Genomic DNA, 19,503 nt, shown 5'->3' on the forward strand with positions numbered 1-19,503 from the left:
TCCCGATAAAATATTTATTTTCTATATTTGGAGAGATTTGCTCTTAGTGTACACCTACGTAATTGAATAAAGTATTCAGATGCATCAAGGTTCAACTAATAGTGTTGCTATTTCTTTTTTTAAACTCCACTTTTCTGTCCATTGTTCAGCGAGCCAAGAGAGCTTCAGTTATTGTTCCCAGCATCTGGCCTTGAACAGTAACTTTTGAAGCATTATCTGTAGTTGCTTAATGTATGAAAGATACATGAAACCTTTGGCAAAGCACTGAAAAAAACCCGGAGTTTACAGTAACCCCCTTTTTATTAGTCAGCAGGAATTACTTTAAAAGCTCGACTAGTGGGGGAAATGAAGCTATCTTGACATTTCTCCTAAACAAAGTTTTGCGCTAAAGGTATTCAGAAGCTTTTTGGATAATCAGCATCAGATGCCGAAGGCAGGACGGGAGAAATCTGGAAATGTTTGGTTGAAAATATGTTCCCTTGAAGGAGCACAAAGCTTATCCCCTCACTGTCTAATTCTTCCCCATCTGTTGGATGGAGATATGATGATCCAGAAATGTACGAAGGTCACCCAGAAAGTGATTGGAATCACTTTATAATATGTAAATAGATACTTTGCTCTTGGGTTAAAATGGTTTATACAAGAAACACCCCCGATTTGGTGGTGGGGTATGAAAGTTTGTCTGGTGGTAGGCACAATACACAAAACACTTGTTTTATGTTGTGTGAGTCTTTATATCTCCGGGACTGCCTTCTGCTGCACGAATCCCAGCGACTGGTTAGGTCCCACAGAGTTGGCCTTTTCCAGGTCCCGTCGACTAAACAATGTCGTCTGGCGGGACCCAGGGAAAGAGCCTTCTCTGTGGTGGCTCCGACCCTCTGGAACCAGCTCCCCCCAGAGATTAGGATTGCCCCCATCCTCCTTGCCTTTCGTAAACTCCTTAAAACCCACCTCTGCCGTCAGGCATGGGGGAATTGAAACATTTCCCCCTTGCCCATGTTGTTTTGGTGTATGATTGATTGTGTGCTTGTTTTTTATATATATTGGGGTTGCTTTTATGAACTTTTTAACCTAAAACTGTATTTTAGATTGCTAAATATTAGATTTGTTACTATGTACTGTTTTTGCTATTGTTGTGAGCCGCCCCGAGTCTGCGGAGAGGGGCGGCATATAAATCCAATAAATCTAATCTAATCTATATTGTAAAAAATCAATAAAAATATTTAAAATTAGATACTAAAAACAACAACAAAAAAGGTCACCCAGAAAGTAATGCACCACATTTTTTTTCCTTCAACAATTATTTATTGAAACTTACACACAAGAAAGAATGATGTTTCTCCTACACTTCCTATTTTTCCACGTAATGTCCATCCCATTCTATGGCGAGACACAAGGGTGTGTATGCCCTGTCGGTACCACGTCATAAAGCCATTTCTGCAACAGTTTTTTTCTCCGCAGTGAGAAATTCAATGACGACCCACTGCTTGTAACATACATCAGTTACAGACGCCATTTCGAAACAGTGCTGCAGCTACGCTATCTGTCTGAAGAAACGCAACATTTACACACGCACTACTGACAATTCAAATAATGTACATCTAAAGTTTTGCATTTGTACCATTACTGTAGGCTGAGAAAAAAAATGTGGTGCATTGCTTTCTGGGTGACCCTTGTACAAGTCTGGCATGGGTTCTGACTTCCTCATGCATTGCATGGGCATGTGTCTTCGGAGAGGGACGGCATATAAATCTAATAAATTATTATTATTATTATTATTGTTGTTGTTGTTGTTGTTATTATTATTATTATTATTATTATTATTATTATTATTATTATTATTATTATGTGTGCATTGTGAGCCACGCGGGCACATGCAAAATGCTAAAAGCCCAACTCCTGCACATGTGCAGAAGCAAAAAATACCTTCTGCACATGCGCAGAAGCAAAAAACAAGATGGCAGCACCCGAGAGAGCCAATTCAGGGGAGGGGTGTCCAGCCAGCTATCAGTGACCGATAGGCGAGCAGGGGGAAATTCCTGCTACCAATTCTATAGAACCAGCCCAGAGGCACAGCGAAATGAACCCCTGTGCATCAATGCTGAATCCAAGGTTTTTATTTATTTATTATTATTTATTATTTATTTATTACTTAGATTTGTATGCCGCCCCTCTCCGAAGACTCTTTTATGCCTCTTAATCCAGGGAAAAAGATATGACATATTGATGTATTTATTTTTGCTGCACTCCTTTACTATTGTTTATAGTTCTGCTGTTTTACTTCAGTTCTGTTTACATGCCTTTCATTTTTATTCCTTTTTATTACTGTAAGCTGCCTAGAGTAGCCCCACAATGAGATATAGGCAGCAAGTAAATTTAACAAATAAATAAAAAGGGTTTTGATATACAAGGTGTTTTTTTTAATGATATGAAACGGCTGTCTCTGCAAGCTTTTTGGCTTCTTCCATTTAATAGGGACCACTCTTGGGAGACTGCCAGAATAAAGCATGCTCTTCAGTGCTCAGGGTCACCACATTCTGTGCCAGTTGAAGCTTGCAGGTAGTATTCAAGAGCAGCCCCATGGAGAACACATTACACTAGTCAATAGTCCAAGACAGGGAGAGAAAAAAAAGTCAAAAAAGTCGTTCAACATAGGTAAAAAGTGGACAGGACTTTGATCTTATGGTTATGGCTACCATCTTGACCTTTTTTTACATAAATACCCCACAGATACCTCTGGTCTAATATGTTAGCCCCATGATGGCGAACCTTTGGCACACGTGCCACCTGTGGATGCGATATTGGAGGGCACATGAGGCATTGCCCTATGCAGTAATGGCCAGCCAAAATTTTTACTGCCACACTGTGAGTGTGGCTTATTTTGTGGGTGTGGCTTAATGGTCATGTGACTGGGTAAAAGTGGCATCCTGGCCATATAACCACGTGGGAGTGGCTTGAACCATCATCATCGTTCAAGTGAACTGTTAGGTCCTCAACTTACAACCTTACCAATGTCGATCGCTGGGGTGACAATTTGCTTCGTGCTTCCCATGTTCTCCTTCCTCAGTTGCCCTCACAGCACTGCTTCCACCCACGCCTTCTGCTTGTACCTCAGACGGGAGGTGGCTGCGTGAGGCTGGAGGGGAGCCAAGCTGGAGAGAAGGAAGCTCGTCCGAGGCCAGGAAGGAGGAAAGAAGAAAAAAGCAAGGAGTGCAGACGCAGCAGCAGCAGCAGGGGGGAAAAGGAAGAGCTGAGACGAGACCAATAATTCAGGAAGTGACACCCACCAATTAGCTGGAGCTGCGCACACATTTTCATTTCCGCCAGTGGAACTGCGTTCCACCCCGTCCTGCCTGCTGCCTACCCCTGGCCCTATGATAGTCCCAGCGTGCATGTGTGCTGGCCAGATGATTTTGGGCCTTGGGGAAGGCTGTTTTTGCCCTCTGGATGCTTCAGGAGGCTTTCCTGAAGCTACCGGAGTGCGAAAAATGGCCCAACTGGCAAACCGGAAATCTGATTTTCCGAACTTCCGTTTGGCCTGTTTGCCTATCTTTGACTGTCCCCAGGCTTCAGGAGGCTTCAGTGAGGCCTATGCACATGAGTAAGGGTTGGGGCAGTGGAGGGGTGTTGTGAGCATGTGCAAGGGTTGTGCACATGCACGGGAGAGGACATGAGTGTGGGTACGCAAGCCAAGAAAGTTTCGCCATCACTGTGTTAGCATGTGACAGTTTTGAATAAACTAGGAAAATGTGAGGTAGATGGATTCCCACATTGGTGCATTCTTTCTCTCACACATTCATATTGTAATATAGAGAGGGGTTTAGAAGAAGCCGGAACCTGCTATAAATGGCTGCCAAGCGCATGACCTACCATTATCGGTCATTGTCATTATCAGCCACACCCTCCTGCCAAAAAACACCCTGGGAAAAAATTAAAATGAGAGGGCTAGAAAGCCTGCACGCATCATATCGCCATCCCTTTATATTATTTAATACTGTATATAGCAGTGGTTCACAAACTTTGTAATGCCGCGACCCCTTAATACAGTTCCTCATGTTGTAGTGACCCCCAACCATAGGTCTAGTGCCAATTCTCCCATCAGAACTTTAAGTTTTGATTGGTCCTCTTCATCACTGCCACCATTTTGTGAACAATCAACCTTTTCCCACTGGAAGCCATTTTGTGAGAAAGCCATCATTTTTCTTCAAAAATCCCAAAGATCTCATCGGTCCTAATTAACTACTCTAAATTTTATAATGCCGGACTTAATTGTAACTCACTAAACTCAAAAGCGTCCAATTTGTTCTTTTCTTATTCCAGAGAGGTGGAACTGCTCTGGTGGTGGCCTGCCTCACCAATTTTGGCAAAAGCAGGTCATTTAAAGCTGTTGCAACAATGCCCCTTTTCTCTCAAATTTTCCCAAAGAACAGAAAGAAAATTCATGGTAAACCACGGATCCTACGGAGAGCACAGAAAAGGCTGGCAAAATTCTCTTCTATTGTGTTGCACCTATCATTACAGGAAAATGTTCTAATTTGTTGAAGCAGTAACGGTCCATTTGCAGTATATCCAAGCAGAATAGAATAGAATAGAATAGAATTTTATTGGCCAAATGTGATTGGACACGCAAGGAATTTGTCTTTGGTGCATATGCTCTCAGCGTACATAAAATAAAATATACATTTGTAAAGAATCATGTGGTACGACACTTAATGATTGTCATAGGGGTCAAATAAGCAATGAAGAAGCAATATTAATAAAAATCTTAGGATACAAGCAACAAGTTACAGTCATACAGTCAACATGGGAGGAAATGGGTGATAGGAATGATGAGAAAAACTAGTAGAATAGAAGTGCAGATTTAGTAGAAAGTCTGACAGTGTTGAGGGAATTATTTGTTTAGCAGAGTGATGGCGTTCGGGAAAAAACTGTTCTTGTGTCTAGTTGTCTTGGTGTGCAGTGCTCTGTAGCGACGTTTTGAGGGTAGGAGTTGAAACCTATGACTGTAACTTGTTGCTATCAAGCAGGTAGGAATATATTAAGGGATGGGTTGGCTAAGATGCTTAGCTTGTCGATCAGCGGTTCAAATCTTCAGTGCCATGTAATGGGGTGAGCTCCTGTTACTTGTCCTAGCTTCTGCCAACCTAGCAGTTTGAAAGCACATTAAAAACGCAAGAAGAAAAATAAGGACCATCTTTGTAGGAAGATAACAGTGCTCCATGTGTAGTGATGGGCGAACCCAACGGTGTGTTCGACAAGTTTGGACGAACTTAACGCAAAATTTGGCCGAATCCGAACCGAACTCGAACTCCGAACGCTGCGTGACATCAAAGCTCTGCCCCTGGAATCCCATCGCCTTTTATTTTTATGGATTTTTTATTTTTATTTATTTTTATTTTTATGAAAAAGGACGCTGCAGTGGCGCTGCAAGCAAAGGGCGGTCCTTTTCCGTAAAAATAACAATGTTTATTTTTACGTGAAAAGACCTCCCTTTGAAGGAGCTGGGGAATCCCTCCCACGAAGAGATTCCGGAGGCGGAGCTTTGACGTCACTGGCAGGTTGCTAAGGACGCCAAGGTGATCACTTCCTGGATTCCACAGGAAATATTAATTTTTGTGTTTCTCTGGGTGGAAGTGTAATATAGCAACAACCGGTAATCATCAGGTTATAACACAATTGGGACCAGAATTTCTGTTGCTAAGCGATGTGATTGCAAAGCATGACATCGTACAACTAAATTGCCTAGTGATGGAAATCTCCATAGTCCCAGTTGCCATTGTAAGCCCAGGACTACGTGAGTCATTAAGTGAGGACCTCATGCGGTTATGATGATTATGATACGTGATTATGATCAGATCATCATCACACGGGGGAAGAGGAAGGAAATCTAAGCGAGCAGCCTGGTGGGTGGGAGCTGAAGGTAAAAGCTACAAGTTTATTTATTTATTTTTTATTTATTAAATTTGTATGCCGCCCCTCTCTGCAGACTTGGGGTGGCTCACAACAGCAACAGAAAAACAGTGTAAAATACAAATTCAATAATTAGAAAGCTAAAAACCCATAATTTTAAAAAAACATTCACACAACATACCATACATAAACAGTATAGGCTTGGGGAAGATATTTCAATTCCCCCATGCCTGACAACAGATGTGGGTCTTAAGGAGTTTGCGAAAGGCAAGGAGGGTGAGGGCTGTTCTAATCTCAGGGGGGAGTTGGTTCCAGAGGGTCGGGGCCGCCACAGAGAAGGCTCTTCCCCTGGGACCCACCAAACGACATTGTTTGGTTGACAGGACCCGGAGAAGGCCAACTCTGTGGGACCTAATTGCTTGCTGGGATTCGTGCGGCAGAAGGCGGTCACGGAGATATTCTGGTCCGATGCCATGAAGGGCTTTATAGGTCAAGAGCAACACTTTGAATTGTGACCGGAAATTGATCGGCAGCCAATGCAGACTGCGGAGTTTGGGGAAGCCCATGACTGCTCTCGCAGCTGCATTCTGCACGATCTGAAGTTTCTGAACACTTTTCAAAGGTAGCCCCATGTAGAGAGCATTACAGTACTCGATACCATGCACAGGCAGGTGAATGTTAAGTGCAGGTGCTAAAGTGCAGAAGAGGCGGGGTATGGGTGCCCCACTCTTGATGGGTGCCACAGAATGTGGGCAGGCAAAAAAGCAGCAGGAGCAACTTTTGACTTCCTGCTGGCTTCCCCATTGACTCGGCTTCGCCATTTGACATTATTAATCGCAAGCTGGATAATGAATGCTCAGTTCAGAAGCACATGGCCACAGGAATGCTGTAATGATCTGAACTCCAAAAACCAGTTATTAGTCTCATCGCTCATCCCCAGTGTAACTCTGAGTGGTCACTAACAATACAGTGGTACCTCTACTTAAGAACTTAATTCGTTCAGTGACCAGGTTCTTAAGTAGAAAAGTTTGTAAGTAGAAGCAAGTCTGCCGCACGAATCCCAGCTTAGGTCCCACAGAGTTGGCCTTCTCCAGGTCCCGTTGACTAAACAATGTCGTCTGGCGGGTCCCAGAGGAAGAGCCTTCTCTGTGGTGGGGCCCCAACTCTCTGGAACCAGCTCCCCCCGGAGATTAGAACTGCCCCCACCCTCCTTGCCTTCCGTAAACTCCTTAAAACTCAACTCTGCCATCAGGCATGGGGGAATTGAGGCATACCCACTCCCTCCCCCGGGTCTATATAATTTATGTAGGGTGTGTCTGTCTAGTTTAACAATGGGGTTTTTAAAAGTTTTTAAAATTAATTAGATTTGTTATGAATTGTCTTATTGTATACTGTGAGCCGCCCAGAGTCTACGGAGAGGGGCGGCATACAAATCTAATAAATAATAATAATAATAATTTTTCCCATAAGAATCGATGTAAAAGCAAATAATGTGTGCAAGCCCATTAGGAAAGAAATAAAAGCTCAGAATTTGGGTGGGAGGAGAAGGAGGAAGAAGAGGAGGAGGAGGAGAGTCGTTGCCAAAGGAAGAAGGTGAGGTGAAGGAAATAAAAAATATGCAAAACTTTAAGGCTTAAAAAAAAAAGAGGGACTCTGAGGCGGCTAGGAGGAGCATGCACCTCCAATACACTCGGCAAGAGGCTGCTCCTATACACTGCCTCCCATACACTGGCTGCTGCTGCTGCTACCTGCGTCCTCTTCCTTTCCATGCCGAAGGGCTCCCCTCTCCTCTCGCTTACTCGCTTTGTAGCTGGTGCCATTCCTTCACTGTGGTGACTCCTCGGCTGCCCAGAGCGAAGGGAGCATTTCTTTTCTCTGGGCGCTGGCGGAGGTTTATTCCCTGTCCAAGCACCCAGAGAAAGGAAAATGTTTTGTTCGCTCTGGACTGAGAAGCCTCCTTAAGCGCCACCAAAAGGCTCCTCTGGCAGTCCAGATGGCTGGGATTAAAGGGGGAATGGCAGGAAACTGACCGGGTGTTCGTGCCGCTCTCAAATTTCCTGCAAAATTTTTCCAGGCTCGGGTTCTTAAGTAGAGGCAAAAAAATCTTGAACACCCAGTTCTTATCTAGAAAAGTTCTTAAGTAGAGGTACCACTGTACATGTAACCAGAGGACTACAGTACCTGTAGCTTATAAAATGTATTTACTTATTTATTTATTTACTTCTTTACTTAGATTTCTAGGCCGCCCTTCTCTGCAGACTCAGGGAAGCTTACAACATTAAAAAAACCCGGGCTCGGCTCGACTCTCCTTTTCCCCCCTGCATTGTGGTACTAAAACTTTTGGCTGCCCATTACTGTCTGAAATGCTATAGCTTTGATGGACCACTGTACAGATAGTCCTCAATTTGGAACAGTCCATGTAGGGACCATTTGAGGTTACAATGGCACTGGAAAAAAGCAACTTATGATCGTGTTTCACATTTACAACCACGGCAGCATCCCCAAAATTCAAAATTCAGATGCTTGGCAACTGATTCATATTTACGACGGTTGCAGTGTCCCGGAGTCATGTGATTCCCCTTTTATGGATCCTTCTAACAAGCAAAGTCAAGGGTGGGAATCAGATTCAATGAACTATCACATCATCATCATCATCATCATCATCATTATTATTATTATTATTATTAGAGCCGGGGTGGTGCAGCAGGTAGAGTGCAGTACTGCAGGCCACTAAAGCTGACTGCTAGATCTGCAGGTCAGCAGTTCAAATCTCATCACCAGCTCAAGGTTGACTCAGCCTTCCATCCTTCCAAGGTGGGTAAAATGAGGACCCGGATTGTGGGGGCAATAGGCTGGCTCTGTTAAAAAGTGCTATTGCTAACATGTTGTAAGTCGCCTTGAGTCTAAGGAGAAGGGCAGCATAAAAATCAAATAAATAAAATAAATAAATAAAATAAATTATTATTATTATTATTATTATTATTATTATTATTATTATTATTATTAATTAGATTTGTATGCTGCCCTTCTCCATTGACTTGGGGCGGCTCACAAGTTACAATACAAACAATGCAACAACAAATCTAATCAATTAAAAAAATTACAAACTAAAATCCCAATGTATTAAAATCAGTGAGACAATTCATTCACAACCACACATCTCATTTAATAAATGGGGGGGGGCTTGATCTAGCTGCCCCATGCCTTGCGACATAAATGAGTCTTAAGGCTCTTGCAAAAGGTGAGGAGGGTGGGGCCAGTGCGAATCTCTGGAGGGAGTTGGTTCCAAAGGGCCGGGGCCGCCACAGAGAAGGCTCTTCCCCTAGGCCCCACCAGATGACATTGTCTGGCTGACGGGACCCGGAGAAGGCCAATTCTGTGTGACCCAACCGGTCGCTGGGATTCATGCAGCACTTGGCCTTATACTAACTTGATATCTGCAGCAATTCATTTAACAACGGTGGCAAGAAATGGAACAAAACCTATTTTAACTCTCTTGTTTAGCAACAGAAATTTTGGGCTCAAATTGCGGTGGTGAAGTTGAGGATTACCTGTAAACGGAAGATTAGAAGTCAGCAACCAGGAGCTAAATTTGTCACCCCAGCTTTCAACCTGAAAGAGAACAGTGTGGAGCTTTGCAGACTATGAAAGAGCCATATTATTACCAGAAAGTTGTATGTAATTTAGGATGCTGCTTAAAATAATTTGTTCTTTATACTACAAGTCTGTTCAGGAACCAGATGGAGTCGAGGTAAGATTTTTACAGTACGTGCAGATTTTTCTAATCATTCCCAAGTTTTCTGAAGAGATGGCAATAAACATTTCCAGGAACAAAATATGGTATGGTATGTCAAGTTAGTTTTACCAATAACGTTTAAGAAAATGATTTTTAAAAAAAATAATAATAACAGAGTCTGTTATAACACATACAGAATTCTGGCTTTCTGTTGGATTACATTTTTTTCTCAACCTCAATAACTTTTAAGCTGCCGGCTGGAGAATTCTGGGAGTTGAGGTCTAGATACTTTAAAGTTGCAACTGGCGAGAAACATCAGATATTACATTAAGCAATAAAGGCGTCACCAACTCATCCAAGATCTTTTTAAACTCCAAATGGTGAAAACGTGCAATCTGAACAACCTTTAACCACATCGCTCTTCAAAAATGGCAAAAAAAAAAGAGAGCAAGGGAAAAAATTACAACCCAAAAGTTTGGATTTCTAAAACGGTGAAGTGGAAGATTCGGTTCCAAACCTAGCAACCTGGTCAACCTCTTTGCAATACCTGTAGAATATGTAGAATATTCACCATGACTGGGTAGTTTTACATTGTTAAAGTTATACAATTCTTTTCTCTTTCTGCAATTTGGGATATTGCATCAAGTAGGCTACAGTCTTGACACACAGCAGTCCACTAATATCTGGTGTGAAGACAACCCCTGCCTCTAACTGGAATACCTGCCCCCTCCCCAACCGTTTTCCACTTGGGATACCCCCTTCTCCCATCTCACGTTTCCTTACAGATAGGGACCGTTTGAAGTTACAAAGGCACTGAAAAAGGGCAAGTTATGACCATTCCCCACACTTATGACCGTTGCAGCATCCCCATAGCCACATAATCAGAAGCTTGGTAATCCTTATTTTATTTTATTTTATTTATTATTTGGATTTGTATGCCGCCCCTCTCCGAAGATGATGGTTGCAACATCCAAGGGTCATGGTGATCCCCTTTCGTGACCTTTTGACCTGCAAAGTACCATGAGGAAAAGCCAGATTCCCAGAAAACGTGTGTTGACTGACTCAACAACCACATCAAATTCTCTTAAGGTCATAAAAACGGTGCGAAGCTGATTTCCACCAATGTCTCACTGAACGACATAAATCTGGGTTCAGTTGCGGTCACAAATCGAGGACTAGCCATGCTTAGTAATCGGCCCAAATGCCGAACTGAACGGGATTTTTTTGCATCTGTGGAGGAACAGTTAGAAGCTTCTTACAATCCAAGGTTTAGAAACCTTATGTTGCCTTAAATACGACCTAACCATAGCCCATAAAATCACCTGCTACAATGTCCTTCCTGTCAATGACTACTTCAGCTTCAACCACAATAATACACAGGCATACAACAGATGCAAACTTAAACAATTCCCAACTCGACTGCAGGAAATACTTTAGCAACTGAGCAGTTAATGCATGGAACTCACTACTTGACTCTGTGGTATCATCACCTAACACCCAAAACTTTACCCTTAGACTACCCACTGTTGACCTCACCTGATTCCTAAGAGGTCAGTAAGGGTTGTGCAGGTGCACCAGCGTGCCTACCGTCCCCTGTCCTCGTGTTTCTCTATTATTAGTACCAATATCATGTATACTGCTCAAAAAAAATAAAGGGAGCACTCAAAGAACACACCCTAGATCTGAATGAATGAAATATTCTCATTGAATACTTTGTCTTGTACAAAGTTGAATGTACACAACAGCAGGTGAAATGGATTGTCCATCACTGATGCTTCCTAAGTGGACAGTTTGATTTCCCAGAAGTTTGATTTACTTGGAGTTATATTGTGTTATTTAAGCGTTCCCTTTATTTTTTTTGAGCAGTGTATATAAACATTGTTATCTCTTTGTATACCGCCAATAGGTACTTGACTAAGAAAGATAGATAGATAGATAGATAGATAGATATCGATTGATTGATTGATTGATAGATGATAGATAGATAGATAGATAGATATTGATTGATGATAGATGATAGATAGACAGACAGACAGACAGACAGACAGAGTCTTTGTATCGTTCTTCCCCAAGGCAGCACCCTCAGAAGGGGGGGGGGAGAATGATTAAATTATTATTTTCTGTCCCTCTGTGGCTCCCTCCGGCCCCCTCCGCCCCGGTTAGGCAAGGATGATCTCCAGGAAAGGGATCCACCGCTTCTGGGTTAAAGAGCCACTCGCCTTTCTCCAAACGACCCGCAAAGTCGTCTTTGGTTGCGCTTCTTCCAACCCTCGGCCAACCCCCACCGCTGCACTTGGAAACCCCTCCCCGCCTCCCCTGAGCTTTCCCCTCGGGGCTCCTTCTGGGCTCTCACCTCGCCAGGCGTCCCGGCCAGCCGCGGGATTTGGGAGCGCGTCCGCTTCCCTCGGGTCCTGCACCAAGAGATGCCGACTGCGCAGAGGAATCCGACGGGAGAGGCAAGCGCTCGTGTGCCTTTAAGCCAAAGTACCGCAGAGAGAAAGGACGGGTGGCGGGGAGAAAGAGCGGCCGGCGACGGGAGAGATCCGAGCGGAGTTTATCACCGCCTCTGCCGCGGCTGACATAGAAACCCCCGCGGTGGCAAAGCACAGCCCGGCTATTTTTCCCCCCTTCCTTTCCTTTTCTTTCTTTCTTTCTGTTTTTTTCTTAAAGGAGGCTCGGCGGCGTCACCTGCCGGCCGCCAGCCTGAACTGCAGAGCGGGGGGGAGAGAGATGCGACCCGAGGCGAAGGGGGTGGCGCGGGGAGCGACCCGGAACCCTGCAGGCGAGCAGAAACGGACGCGTAAATGGATACGCGCGCGCTGAAAAGTTCACTTCGTTCCCCAAAGGCCGCCGGTCTCTCCCTTGGGCGCACGGATGCAGATGGCCTTTTTGGCTACTGTTAGGGAGTAACGGCGCTCAGCAATCGCCAGGCAAGATGTGTGTCCGTACGCACGCACAAACGGGCACACAAACGGGCAGAGAGGGGGGGGGGGAGACAGACAGACAGACAGACAGACAGTAGGGGGGAGAGAGAAACAGAAGGAGAGAGAGAAAGAGTTTACTTCGTCCCTTGGGCGCACGGACGCCAATGCCCTTTTGGCTATTGGCGACTAACGGCGCTCAGCAATCGCCAGCCTGGTTGGATGTGCGTCCTTAGGCACGCACAAACGGAGAGAGAGACAGAGAGGAGAGATAGAGAGAAGGAAAAAGAGAGAAAGGAGGAGGAGAGGAGATAGATAGTTGGATAGAGAGAAAGAGAGAGAAAGATAAGAAGAGAGAGAGAGGAGAAAGGGAAAGAAACAGAGAGAAGGAGAGAGAGAAGGAGAGAGAGAGAAAGAAATACATGAGAGAGAGAAACAACGAGAGAGAGAGGAGAGAGAGAAAGACAAAAGGAGATAGAGAGATAGACAGGAGAGATGGAGAAAAACACAGGAGAGAGAGAGAGAAAGACAAGGAGAGAGAGGAGAGAGAGAGAAAGAAGCAGACAGAAAGAAAGAGACAGAGACAAGGAGAGAGAGAGAAACACAGGAGAGAGAGAAAGACAAGGAGAGAGAGAGGAGAGAGAGAGACAAGGAGAGGGAGAGAGAAGGAGAGAAAGACAAAAGGAGATAGACAGACAGACAGAATGAGAGAGAGAGAGAGAAACAAACACAGGAGAGAGAGAGAGAGAGAAAGAAACACCACAGGAGAGAGAGAAAGACAAGGAGAGGAGAGAAAGACAAGGAGAGGGAGAGAGAAAGAGAGAAGGAGATAGACAGACAGAATAAGAGAGAGAGAGAGAAACACAGGAGAGAGAGAGGGAGAGAGAGAGAGAAAAAGACAGAAGGAGATGGGGGGTTACTTCGTCCCTTCGACTCACGGGTGCCGATGCCCTTTTGGCTACTGTTAGCGAGTAACGGCGCTCAGCAATCGCCAGCCTGGGAAAAGGAGCTGTTTTTTTCTCACAGGAGCTGTTTCGTCGCAGGCAGGGTGAGCGAGCACAGACGAGGCTCGGGGGGATCTTGGCTTTGCCTTGCTCTGAGGCTGGTGTTGGGATGGTGGTGGGGTCGTTGTCGCCCTTCTCAGGGAAGGGGAGGATTCCCCAGCCGGGGATGAAGGGAAGGGGAAGCAAAAGGTATCTGGAGGGCGCTAACTTTGGAGGGGGGGATTGGAGACGGAGCGAGGCGCGTGGGAGTGGAGCTTTCAAGGTCGCCGCGCCGCGCCAGATCTGCGGATTTCGTCGCCTCGTTGTGCCGTTGAGTAACCGCCCGTTGAAAGATGGTGCGAGTTGCTTAAACTTTTATTGCAGGTTTGAGCTGACAGGCAAATGAAACGCTGTCGTTTCCTTTAACCTTCCGGCGTACAAAAAGCACATTGTATTGTCTTCTTTTTTCTCCCCCTTTCTCTGGTTCTTTAATCCGATTCTTTAATCCTTTTAATACATTTGGGAACGTTCCCACAACAAACGTGGGCTTGCCATGAAGACAAATGGCGCCCTTGCTTAAAGGGTTGGATTGGAATTTGGGAAAATCCCAGGTTCGTGTCCCCCCATCAACCGTGAAAAGTCCCTGGTTGAGCCCAGCATGTTCTCTCAGCTCAACCCTACCCTACAGGGTTGTTGTGAGGATAAACCTGGAGGTGGGAGCCAGAATCCCTGTTGATGAAAAATTAACTGGAAATGCAAGACTCTCCACTCCAACCCCAGTTATAACCAGTCTCTGCTCTCCTACAAATGCCCAGTTTCTCTTTTTAAGCTAAACTGCTAAAAAAAACCAAAGGGAACACTCAAAGAACACATCCTAGATCTGAATGAATGAAATATTCTCATTGAATACTTTGTTCTGTACAAAGTTGAATGTGCACAACAGCAGGTGAAATGGATTGTCCATCAGTGTTGCTTCCTAAGTGGACAGTTTGATTACATAGAAGTTTGATTTACTTGGAGTTATATTGTGTTGTTTAAGTCTTCCCTTTATTTTTTTTGAGCAGTATAGTATCCCTTTTTTCATTATACGCTTGGATATTATACACTTGCACTATACACTTCGTTATACACTTGGATCCAGAGGTGGGCAACAGGCAGGATGGGTAGCTTGGCGAACGGGTGCCAATCAGCTGTTGAGAAAAGAGGGGGGAGGAAACAGGCCCCCTGCGTTCCACCAGTGGAAAATTATTTATTTATTTATTGGATTTATATGCCGTCCCTCTCCGAGGACTTGGGTGGCTCACAACAGAAGTGAAATTGTGTGCCCAGTTCCAGCTGACCATCCCCACCTCCCATCCTCTTCCAGGAGTTGCAGGGGGCCCATTTCCTCCCCCCTCTTTTCTCTCTTTTTTTTAATAAGTTTTTTTAATTAAATTTTTCCACAACAAACAAACAAACAAACAAACAAAAACCTTAAAGAAAAAGTGCCCAACACCGATAATCCCTCCACCATTAGGGGGTTCAGTTATTTACAGTAAATTTCAATTTCTTCCTTGGCTCCGGTTTACATTTCTTTACATACAAAGAGTGATTGAAGTTTGTTTTTCACATTGTCGTCATATATTCTACGTAAAATATAATCTTTCACCTTATTCCATCGTGCCATCAGCTTCTCCAATTTATTTTCATCGCAGTTAATTAATCTTGATTCCGTAATTTCAAAGTGAATGTGGTCCACCATGTACCAGTACCAATTTTGGATTGTCCATTTATTGCTGTCCTTCCACCCTAATACCACTACTGCTTGTGCACTTTCCAAGGCTGCTGTTTTGATTTCTCTAAATTCTCGTAATTCCCCATATTTAACTAGTGTTGCTAGCAACACTCCCCCCTCTTTTCTCAACAGCTGATTGGCACCCATTCGCCCAGCTACCCAGCCTAAGGCGGGAGGGCAACCCAGGAAGGAGAGGGCGGAAAACACGAAGCAAATTGTCACCCCAGAGAGCGACACTGGTGAGGTTGCAAGTCGAGGACTTAACAGTTCACTTGAACGATGATGATTATTCAAGCCACTCCAACCAGGTCACATGGCAAGCAAGCCACTCCTACCCAGTCACATGACCATCAAACCACACCCACAAAATAAGCCACACCCATAGTGTGGCAGTAATAATTTTGGCTGCCCATGACTGCTTGGATCCAATACATGGATGGATTGCGATTACCTTCTGCTACCAGTGCGCTGCGCATGCAGCTTTGGTTGTCTTGTGCACATGCGCACCCAGCATGTTTTTGCTTCTCTGCATGTGCAGAAAGCAAAACCACATTGAAATCTCACGACGGGATGCACACGCAAGAGAGATTGGGGATTTTTTTTGCTTCTGTGCTTGCAAAGCTGGCTGAGGAATTGTGGAAGGTGACGTCCACAAGTCTTAAAGTTGCAAAGGTTGGAGACCCCTGCATTAGGTGGGGTTTCGACGACTTCCGTGTTTTTGCGATGCTGCAATTTCGCTGAGGCTCCCCTCGCTGGGAAAACCCACCTCCGGACTTCCATTGCCAGCGAAGCACCCGTTTTTGCACTACTGGGATTCCCCTGCTGGGATTTCCCTGCAGCATCACAAAAACACGGGGGTGGGGTTTCCCATGGAGGGGAGCCTCAGGGGAATCCCAGCAGTGCAAAAACGGGTGCTTCAGCTGGCAAAAGGGGTGCATTTTGAGCTTGCACACATTAATCGCTTTTCCGTTTATTCCTATGGGAAACATTGTTTCATCTTACAAACTTTTCACCTTACAAACCTCGTCTCGGAACCAATTAAGTTCGTAAGAGGAGGTATCACTGCATAAATTAACTCAAATGGATTGTAAACATTACAAGGAGCAGAGTGAATATAGAACGATGTGAGAGGAGTGATATCTTTGGTGTGAGAACCTAGCCTGCTTGCACCATCTACTGGCCATTATTTATTCTCAAAAAGTGATTCAAATACAGTGGTACCTCTATCTAAGAACGCCTCTACTTATGAACTTTTCTAGATAAGAACTGGGTGTTCACAATTTTTTTGCCTCTTCTCAAGAACCATTTTCCACTTACAAACCCCAGCCTCCAAAACTGTAACCAGAAAAGACAGGGAGAAGCCTCCGTGGGGTCTCTCTAGGAATCTCCTGGGAGGAAACAGGGCCTCCACCCTCCCTGTGGTTTCCCCAACCCCTCGCGTTATTTGCTTTTACATTGATGTCTATGGGGAAAATTGCTTCTTCCTACAAACTATTCTACTTAAGAACCTGGTCACAAACGAATTACGTTTGTAAGTAGAGGCACCACTGTATTGCTCTGGAAACCATCAGCCTTTTCTGTTATTTTTGCTCAATAGTTAACATTAACTATTAACCACCACCACCCCAAAAAAGGAGGGACACTATACAGATGTTGGTTTGAGCTCCAAGCTTGGCAATTTGCTTGTAAATGTTTTGAAGAGACATGCAGGAAGCAAAAACGCACTGAAATCTTGTGAGGGGATGCACAGACGTGTGAGATTTCGGCAATATGTTGCTTCTGTGCATGCGCAGAAGCAAAAAAATCACCAAAATCTCAAACACGCACATCCCTTCATGAGATTATGCGCACGCTCCGAGTCTCCGGAGAGGGGCGGCATACAAATCTAATAAATAATAATAATAATAATGCGCTAAGCAAAAAATATGAAAAATAGATGATGGTGCCCATAGGACTGCCACTGGAGCAGTCACACTCAAATTGTGCAATCTGGCAGCCACTACCAGTGCGCAATCCGCTACCACACCTGTAGCAACCCACCACTGTCTTCAGGGCGCTTTGGGTTGTACAAGAGTAGATAAAGTTGGCTCTTCTATGATATGCAGACTTCAACACCCAGAATTCTTGATTTAGCATGATTAGCTCAGGAATTCTGGAAATTGAAGTCCACAAGTCACAGAAGAGCCAACTTTGCCTACCCCTGGTCTATGGGAGCATTGGGATTAGGGTTGTGGCTTCAGCTAGGGTTAAGGTTAGGGTTAGGGCTAGGGCTAGGGTGAGGGCGAGGGCTAGGGCTAGGGTTAGGGTGAGGGCTAGGGCTAGGGCTAGGGTTGGGTTAGGGTTAGGGTTAGGGTTAGTTAATCCTAACCTTAATAGTATGCTGTGAACTAGAAGCTGCTTGTATTTTGCTTGTAACTGCTACATTGGAGAAATAATCTACTTGTGATATTGTATTATTATGCTTTTAAAGGAGTTAATGAATCCAGCTGAATCAGATATCTGTGTGGAAATTGATTTTTTTTTCTCCAACAAACTGTGATATGTAATGCTCATTTGGCCTTTTGCAATTAACAGCTGTTTTGCAGTAACATTCTCAAGAGACGGAAGGATCGAAACTGGTGGTATCGCCAGAAATACCATTTCTTTGGTCAATACTCTGATGCTGCTGAATTAAATTCATATTAAAATAATTTTCTAAGTGTCAAATTTTCATGAGATCCCTAAATCCTACAGATATTTCTGTGAGTTCATCTAAGACTTCAGAGCGAAGTAATTGAGATTAAATCATTTGAGATGTCGTGACTTTGCAATATTTTAAAAAGTTTTTGACAGGAAATGCTTCTGACCTCTGGCCTGCAGTGGCCTTTCCCAACCTGACGTCCTCGTGAGGAAAGGCTGAATTAAATTGCATTTCAATCCATCTATAAGGGACCCGAACGCTGTCAAGGCAATCCTAAAATAGGCAGCTTTTTTTTTTCAAATCGTCACCTGTCCATCTAGACAAGCAGATTACATTTTCAGAGATTGAGGAAAGGTAGCTAAGCATATCTTAATGCTTCACTGATGGCATCTGTTTTGCAGAGAAATCTCTAAAGGGGATTAGTTTTTAACACGAACCCTATAGTGCAGGGATGGCGAACCTTTTTTTCCTTCAGGTGCCAAAAATGTGCACGTGTGCCCACACCCATAATTCAATGCCTCCCCCATGGCCTGCACATGTGTGTGCAACACCCCTGCACTGACCTGCCCCCTGCACTCCTCTATGAATGATCCTTGTGCCCAATAATGGGCAGCCAAATTTTTTACTGCCACACTGTGGGTGTGGCTTATTTGATGGGTGTGGATTAGATTAGATTAGATTTATTGGATTTATATGCCGCCCCTCTCCGCAGACTCGGGGCGGCTCACAACAATGGCAAAAACAGTACATAGTGACAAATCTAATAATTACCAATCTAATTACAGTTTTACGTTAAAAAATTTATAAAAGCAACCCCAATATATATAAAAAACAAGCACACAATCAATCAAACACCAAAACAACATGGGCAAGGGGGAGATGTTTCAATTCCCCCATGCCTGACGGCAGAGGTGGGTTTTAGGGAGTTTACGAAAGACGAGGAGGGTGGGGGCAATCCTAATCTCTGGGGGGACCTGGTTCCAGAGGGCCGGGGCCACCACAGAGAAGGCTCTTCCCCTGGGTCCCGCCAGATGACATTGCTTAATCGACGGGACCCGGAGAAGGCCAACTCTGTGGGACCTAATTGGTCGCTGGGATTCATGCGGCAGCAGGCGGTCCCGGAGATATTCTGGTCCGGTGCCATGAAAGGCTTTATAGGTCATAACCAACACTGTTTGCGTATGTGTTCAATGGATGCACAGGCCCACATGGCATGGCTACACTGCATGCAATATGCACAAAGCCACACAGCACGGGAGGAAGTGAATCGGTTGCGAACTGTCATGGGTCTGCCAAGATATGCCCATGTCTCGTCAACACTCCGTGAGCTGCATTGGCTGCCAATTAGTTTCTGCACATAATTCAAAGTGTTGGTTATGATCTATAAAGCCCTACATGGCTTAGGACCAGATTACTCACAGGACCATCTTCTGCCTCATGTATCCCTATGGCCAGTTAGGTCCGACAGAGTTGACTTTCTCCAGGTCTCATTTGCCAGG

The 19,503-nt window shown here is 44.5% G+C and overlaps 1 protein-coding gene across 2 annotated transcripts in view; it reads right to left on the minus strand.

Moving 5' to 3' along the window:
• The window catches only part of RERG (RAS like estrogen regulated growth inhibitor), a 134,975-nt gene extending 121,387 nt beyond the window's left edge, over positions 1 to 13,588 (minus strand). The window contains exon 1 of one of the 2 annotated variants that reach the window (XM_070754869.1): positions 13,506 to 13,588. The gene's annotated coding sequence lies outside the window, so the exon portion shown is untranslated. Of the gene's footprint in view, positions 1 to 11,999; positions 12,353 to 13,505 lie in introns of those variants that run through there. The other variant, XM_070754868.1, reaches the window with a different exon arrangement.
• Positions 13,589 to 19,503: the final 5,915 nt, after the last annotated feature.

This window comes from Erythrolamprus reginae, chromosome 6 (assembly GCF_031021105.1).
Source record: "Erythrolamprus reginae isolate rEryReg1 chromosome 6, rEryReg1.hap1, whole genome shotgun sequence".
Lineage (NCBI taxonomy): Eukaryota > Metazoa > Chordata > Lepidosauria > Squamata > Dipsadidae > Erythrolamprus > Erythrolamprus reginae.